The 8,113-nt window shown below is 35.2% G+C and overlaps 1 long non-coding RNA gene across 1 annotated transcript in view; it reads right to left on the bottom strand.

The window, feature by feature from the left end:
- Positions 1 to 2,263: 2,263 nt before the first annotated feature.
- The window catches only part of LOC146436227 (uncharacterized), a 29,194-nt gene continuing 23,344 nt past the window's right edge, over positions 2,264 to 8,113 (bottom strand). The window contains exon 3 of the long non-coding RNA XR_014852583.1: positions 2,264 to 2,669. This is a non-coding gene — a long non-coding RNA (uncharacterized LOC146436227). The remainder of the gene's footprint in view (positions 2,670 to 8,113) is intronic.

Genomic DNA, 8,113 nt, shown 5'->3' with positions numbered 1-8,113 from the left:
AAGTGAACCAAACATTTAAACTTTAATCTCATCACTAATAGAGACTTTATGTTACACTTCTTACCTTTTAAGTTTCATATTTAGGCACTGCTTAGGAGGCAGGCATGCAGAATTACTAATGGACTGAGGAGTCTGGTAAAATTCTTCCTGAAAATAAAGAACTCTCATATCCACATTCAAGAGCCAGAGCTCAGATTGATGGATTTCAGAACAAAGGAGAAAACTTGAAATCTTTTTACATCTAGAGATGTAAAAGGGAGGAAGATAAGGGAGGTAAGATGTGCAAGACTGCTCACACTACACCCATTTCCTAACAACTGCACTCAGCAGGTTTGCCTTTCTCTTAGGCAAATCATTGAGCCATAACTTTTATATCTCATTTGGGTAGACCTCTCTTAGTAGTAAGGGGCTAGGAAAGTTCAGAAATAGCAACAAGATCTTGCAGTCCTGTTGGCCAGAGCCATTTTTATCTTTGAATGTCAGAATCTATACATTAAATCACATATAGGTCTAGATTTAAAGAACCATCCCCTTATTAAATCTCTGTGTTAGAAAAAACAAAATTTTAACAGGATCAAAGTCTTCTGATGTAGCTGAGGATACACATCTTTTCATTCCTCAGTGCCACATCAATTCATATGGCAGAAAATTCTAAAGCTACTCCTAACCTAGCCTGGAAACCAAACCACCTGGAAACCAATATGCCAGGCAAAAAAAAGGCAGACGAGGCAAGACATTCTTTGTTTTGATTTACAGCAAAATCACAGTCTTGGAAAATCTATTTTTCATAATTTATGAGAACTGACTTCTCTCAAGGTCAATGGATTTCATTTACAGTGTAATAAAGCAAGGGTCAGTGGTCTCTCAAATTCTGAAGAAAGATATAAATTAGAATTCCAGATAATTTTTCAACATTTATTTTAAGGTAAATAGAAATCTTGGGAGGGTGAGGGAAGAAAAAGGGGACATTTATAGCAGTATTTCCTGTTTACTAGATTTGAGAATCCTTGATTCTTTGAAACGATTTGAGAGTCTTTTGCCAAAATCATTGTTTCCTCAAAAACTTTTGATATTTGAAGTACTTCAGACCTCAGAATCTGAAGCCTTTTCAAAAGGTGCTGTATAACTTCAACAGTTTCCTGTAGATCTCCAGAAGCTGACTAATGACTGTCTCACACAGGTAGTTAGACAACTAACTTCAAACCATCAAGAGCACTCTCTTCAAGCCACCTGGACTTTTGCCTGCTACTTCAGTTAAATTAATCCACTGCATTATCTATTCTAAAGACCTACATGCCAGAGCTATAATTTTATAATGAAAAACTAGAACAAAATAGATACCCACATACATAAATGGAATCATGGACAGGCTGCTGTATTAGCACACAAGACCCTCGAAAGTTGTATGGCTGAAGCAATTGGCTCCAGGTAGATGCAAAAGTGTGCCTGACTTCTTCACAATCAAATGGTTTCATGTACCAGCTCAAAGATCATGATCCTGCATCGAGGCAGTAGTTTCCTCATATGTTGTATTTTTGGCTGCTTGAAACAACTCCTCAGCTCTAAAGTGATAATTCCTTCGGTTTATATATATATAATGTAAAGCAATTACAATAAACTGTTACTATATATTTCATTATACAGTACATGGAGAAAACACACCCTTTAAAAAGCAAAGATTTTGATAAATTAAATTGCATAAAACCAACATTCTGAAGAATGTTCTAATATTCTGAAGAATTCTAATAAAAAATAAAATAAAAAAATTAGCCTAGGAACAAAGCGCTTTTCATTCTACTTCCAAATTCTGTATGTGACCTGTGCTCCACTACACATGAAAAAGAAATCTAACAGAAGAATTGTCTCCTAAAGTCCCAGTCTCATTTGCCCCACAAGCCTTTTCACTTAGAGAGGCAGAAAAATACATATTAATAATTATGACTGGAGAGAGTTACAGGCGTATTCATATAGTCTAGATTTGTCCTGAATGTCTGTCAGTATGTCATATGATATGAATGAATCTCTACAAAGATCCCTTGAGAAAGTACTTGAGGAATATGACATAAAAGAAAATTTAGCAAATATTTAATTTTATTTTTTAGTGCAGAGCGTATGTATTATATATGTATACATAGCTATATATATTAACATACAATACAGTGAATATTATACTTACAATACCTGATTTCTTTGACTAGATGGAAACATATATTTACCATGTAATAACATTTTTAAAGGTCTCAAAATCCCAGGGTCTCAATATTACATTGCAAGGCGAAGAAAGAAATTGGGTTTCAGCAAGGATTTTATCTTCCATGAACAGTATTTCCAATTACTGTTTCAAGACATCACTTAAAATTAGAGCTGTGAAAATCCAGTACATATTCACTCTCACAGACCATTATTTGACAGTGAGATATATCACTCCTATCTAATTCATATATTTAATTTTCTGGAAATCTAATAACTCTCAAACCATTCCTTCATTGTGATAGCATAATTTGTTGGTATATAAAAGAAACAAAGAAAAATATTTCTAGTTTCAGAAACTGATAAGGACCGTTCTCTCCACATTGTCCATCTGTATACAGGGATTTTTCAATGTAAATTAAATTTGTTCACTCTTCCTGCTGGAACCACTTCACAGATTAGAGGGTATATTTCCATATCTAAGATATAAAAGAAAAAATGCAGTTAAAATTAGACTAACATCCACTTTATAGAAAAACAAAATCTTTTCTTGAACATATACTCTCTCACACACATATCTGTCATCACAAGAACTAAACACATTCAGTAAAGGTTACGTGACTCCCTTCTCTTTTAAAAAAAGTCTTTCCATTTTTATGGAGAAAGAAACTGCTGAAACCAACCCACACTGTTGTATTAACTCAAGATTCCCATTGTACTTTAACACTCTAGCTTAGTATCAGAAATGCTGAATTCCCAATGACATCTCTGGTAGAGTATGTGACATGTTTCATGTCACCAATGGCTGTGCAGGTTAGAAGTCCTTGACTACCCTGTAGGCTCTCCAAAAACCATCACAAGCCTCCAATTTATCCACTGTCTTTTGTCTAGCCTGCCAAGGTCAAAGTTCCACCATGTCCTAAATACCCAAGTAATGTCTACAGCTGTGCACAAAGCCTGTATCTCAGCAGCTCTGGAAGTAAAACATTCTTTTTCCAGCTGTGATCCCTTTTAACAGCTTACTTTTTTATGGAACCTGCTGCCTGAAATACGTTGGAGAAAAGTAGGTAGCCTACCTCTGCAAAGAGTTTTCTACAAGAATTTTAGATGACAGTAAAAATGATTAAAGGAAATTTAGCTTCTGATGCAAATGTACTTACAAGTCTAATTCTGTTTTCCAGGCTTAGAATTTTATAATTCCATTGAATTCTTTAGAATGATGATGAAATAAAATTGGACTAATAATACACTGGGGGTGTTTGATCCAATGGGATCCCTCTATAGCAGTGAAGAGAAACAGTCAATTATTGTCTAGCTGCTTGGAAGAACAAGGAAAGCAGAGATAGAATAAATTAATAATGCTGGAACTAAACTGCAAAAAAAAACTTAAATTCAGGCTTAACTTATGGGAAAATACTATGAGAACTGCAGCATGCTCTAACAAGGGAAATTAAAATTTGTCTTGCAAGATTCTCTGGCCAAAATCGCTACTGACTTTTTGTGTCCATTGACAAAGATCAGCAAAGATGTTCAGTAGCACATTTTGAGAAACTGGAATGCTAATGCTTAATGATTCAAACACACCTATCACCAGAGGTTACAGCTGGATGTTGAACAAGACAAGGGAAGAGGCTGAGAACAGGCAAATCCTGTGAGGTGGGATGGCTTTTTATCATGCCAAAGTCCTTAAACCAGTGACTCAGCAGTGAAAATTTGTCCCTGGAGAAGCACCAGTACATCCACACTGTAGGCCTGAAGGTATTCATCGCTTCTGATGAGCCACAATTGGGTCAACTTCGCTTACATAAAGGCAGCTGTAATGTCTTAGAAGGTGTCATAAACTGTTAAAGACTCCCAAAGTGTCCTGTAATACACAGCGTTACATCATTCAATGGGAAACTCCCCGACCCAGGAGAGGCACCGAGGCATTCCCACCAAGCCTGAGCGTAATATTAACACACTGGACTTTGTAGGCTTCCCCTACCAGGACAGGACAAGATCATGACCATCACTTTGGAAAGACTGCTACCATCACTTCGACCACCAGACATCGAAATTGCAACAACCAAGCCTCATTGCTGGACACACGGGTGGTAACTACCTACCTTTGTACTTTCTTTTCCTTAATTTATGTCCTTAAGTGTTATCTTTATGCTTTTATATGACAATAGATAAAAACCCAAACAGCTGTATACCTTCATTCCTTTGCAACCAAGTTGTTCTAAAATAAACATGTATATATTTATAAAATAAATAAATGTTTCTTATATATAAATATACATATTTATATACATATATATTTATAAACATCCATCATTCCACGTACATTCTCTCTAAGCCACCCCAAGCAATCTATTAACAAAAACCTGGCTTACTCCCGCCCTCAGGTTCAGGTCGTAACACACATTTCTTGGACTGGATTGGAAAATCTGATTATCTCTCTTGCACTAAAGTTGGTCTTGAATGACTTTTGATAATGAATGACGAATGAGGTTCTAAGTGAAGATGAGCTCTTTCATCTGCAGGTACTCCTTTAAACTCAAACTTGAAGATTAGTCAATATTAAGATGGCTTTTTCTTTTCAGAACCAGAATACTATTTTCCATTTCAGAATCCCTAGATGTTTGTCTCCTATCTAGCTGGGAACTAGACAACAAGTGAGCAGAACAGAAAGGGTCACCTGGCCACTGCTTACTCAAACATACCTTCAGACCTTAGATCTCAAACACAGCAGGGAATAACCTCAGATCAGCAGAAACTGAAACTGGCTCATTGTGCTGTATCTTTTCTATCTTTATTGTCTCAGAATCTTGGTAACTGTTTGCTAATTTAATTTGTTGTGACTAATACATTGTTCCAGTGTCTCCTGCTGTTATAGTCTGCAGGAGAATTTAGTTATAATGATGGCTAAACTCAACAGCAAATTTTAACAACAGGAATTATAGCACCATTATGCAGAAATGTCTAGCAAATTATGCAATTGTATCTACCACAATATAAATCTCAAATATATTAAACCTCTCTTTGTTTCTTTGAAACTGTTAGCCTGGGTGTCAGCCAAAATGTAGAATTCACAAAGGTTTTTTTTTTTATTTTTTAAATCCTATGGGCATTTCAGAACACTCTTAGCTGAAACTCTAGATCGATCTATTAGCTCTGTTGATAGAAAAATTTTATTTGTTTACACAAAATGGATGCCTATCACAGGTAATAAATAACATTCCAAATATGATTCAAATGTCTTAGAAAACATTCCTAATAAGCATATATTCCAAAGTGATTTATATACACATAAAAATATCAGATTAGCAAATATGAGGACATTTACAAAAGGAGCAAAAGAAGTAGCAAATGCTCGTCAGACACTGAAAGGCACAAAATAGCTCTACCCAGCTAAAAATGCACATGAATGCAAAAATAAAGAAAATGAAGGAATGTGGGACTGTAATTTGATAACACTGCAAACATTTTATAGTGTGCTAAATAATTTTCCAAACAAGTGACGCATGTTGCAAATAGCAAGAGACAAACTTCAAAAGCTTTTCCAGCCCTCTGTGTACAAAGCATCCAAGTCTTTAATCAACTCCCTTCTCCCCACTTTCCCTAATTTCCTTATCCTAAACTATTTCACACTTTACTAATCCCTACAGCTTGAATTCCCAGGGCTTTTTCAACCCCAAATTCCTTCCACTGCCCTGTTCCCCTTCCAGCTCCACCACTCCTTTCATCTTTTCAAATATTCTTACTCTAGGTCCTCAACTGAGTCTGCAATGACATTTCATAGGCTGCAAGAGGCAGGTGTTGCAAAGTTAAACTCTATGGAGTTCTCTAAGGATGGATACTGCCATCCTCAAAATGCACTACATGTCCCACAACACAGTGAGAGAACGGGTCTGGAGGCAAATAGAATGGCTGCATTCTTTCAGTCAGATCCAGTGTCAACTTTTTCCCTTTTCTTCGTGTTTTATCACCATCTGGTGGCAGAACCTCAAAAGACTGTGCTGAGACATGAGGGATCCTACAGAGCTCCCAGTGCCATGAATTGATTGGGAAATCACCAACTGCTTATCATCCCTGACCTACTTGTGCTTCTGCATACATTGGCATACATTGCAGAGACAAGTAACGTCACTTTCCAGAACTATCAACATCTAATTCTATATTTTATTTACTCTATCATACTCCAGTGAGGAACAGTTCTGTTTTTCTCAAAATAAGCAGAATTAAATGAATACAACCATATATTAAACACCACAACCTTTACTATGCTCTTCCAAGTTTTCCAGATTTACAGCGCACCCTTGATCCCCAGCTGAATATGACTTGACCATTGTCTCTTCTTCCAATGGAATATTTTTAATTACTAGCAGTATGAAAAGAGGTGTGTGCCAAGAGACAAAAATAAGAAAACCAAAAGGAGCTATGTTGTTTGAAGGATGGGACGCCTGCGATAGAAATAAAATGTATGTTGCTAAAAGGAGATACATAAAGAAGAGATAAATTGTAAAAGTAAGGACAATTCAGTCTTGTTTTTATGGGTTTGTACCAGACGTGTAAACAAGTAGCTACTCAAATAACATATTTCCACAAAATAGTCTGTGCTTTAACACTGTGTGCCTTTGACTTCAATCACATACCAGGTGGCTTTCCAGCATGGGGATCAAGGTATGTTGTTAATTTTAAGTCACTTCCATGGTATTTAGATACTATTTTTGTGCTTGCATTGGCTAGAAAATAGCAAATGCAGCAGTTATCTGGGTAGTTGAAATTTAAACCTGTGAAACTATTTCTTCACAAATCTATGCATTCAACTTTTTTGAAAAAACCCAGCTGATTTTAATAATTTCTTCACTAAGTTACATATTAGTACTATCTCCAAGGACTCATTATGGGCTCTTGTCTGCACTCAAAATAAAAACAAACACATTTTTTTACAGAAATACCACACTTCACCATCTCCTGCAGAGATAATTATAAACTACCATAATGATTTATTGTAACAACTGTAATTTCTAATTTAGATTAGAACTACTGTATTTTTTTAAATACTATAACAATTATAAATATAATTCAAAGTTCTGCATTGAGGCAAAGATTATGTTGCCTGAATTTATGAAAATCAGTCATTATTTATTTATTATTTATTAAGATCAGTCATTAGGAACAAGTCTTAGAGATATGGGGCTTTATCCATGTCTGTGTATTTGCCTTTTCAATATCTTTAACTCTCTGGAAATAACTACAGCTTGGAAACAACTGTAAAAACCATAATAGTCTCATTTCAAGAAACTTTATTTAAATCCATATACATAGTGAGCTAGACACTGTAATATAGCCTATCTATAGGCTCTATCTATAAAGATTTGTCTCATGTCAAGTTTCTGCTTTCCCTTGGAATCTAGATGAATTGAATGAGAAGAGAGAACACAAAATAAAGAAAACTGAGTCTTACAGGGTAGCAACTGTATAGTTAACAATATGAATATAGAATAACATTTATCATAAATTTAAAATATGTATTTTGAAAAGAAATACATGACTCAACCTGAAAATAAGTCCTTGTAGGCTAGTCTGTATGGTGAATTAAAATTGAAACATGTAAGGTCTTGATTAGATGAGAGACTTATTAAAATTGTCATCCTCTGCTTTTTCTTGATGGTTGCTAGATTATTGGGGTTTTTTTCCAGGGAGGAGGTCATGTAATTATTGTACATGGCTTTTCATTGCCCCTTTCAGATTATGTGGATATGAATAACTTATTATTATTTAAAATTTCACATCATTGACACATAACTGCTGAGAAATTATATCCGTTTCTCATTCATTTTGAATTCTGTCATGTCCTTTTATAAATTACAAAGAATCAGCTTTTATACAACATTATTATTTATCTATTTTTATGTTTCAACCAGAGGAAGTTAAG

Source organism: Lichenostomus cassidix, chromosome 5, assembly GCF_008360975.1.
Source record: "Lichenostomus cassidix isolate B80296 chromosome 5, HeHo_3.0, whole genome shotgun sequence".
Classification (NCBI taxonomy): Eukaryota; Metazoa; Chordata; class Aves; order Passeriformes; family Meliphagidae; genus Lichenostomus; species Lichenostomus cassidix.
This window is presented reverse-complemented; position numbering and strand designations above follow the sequence as displayed.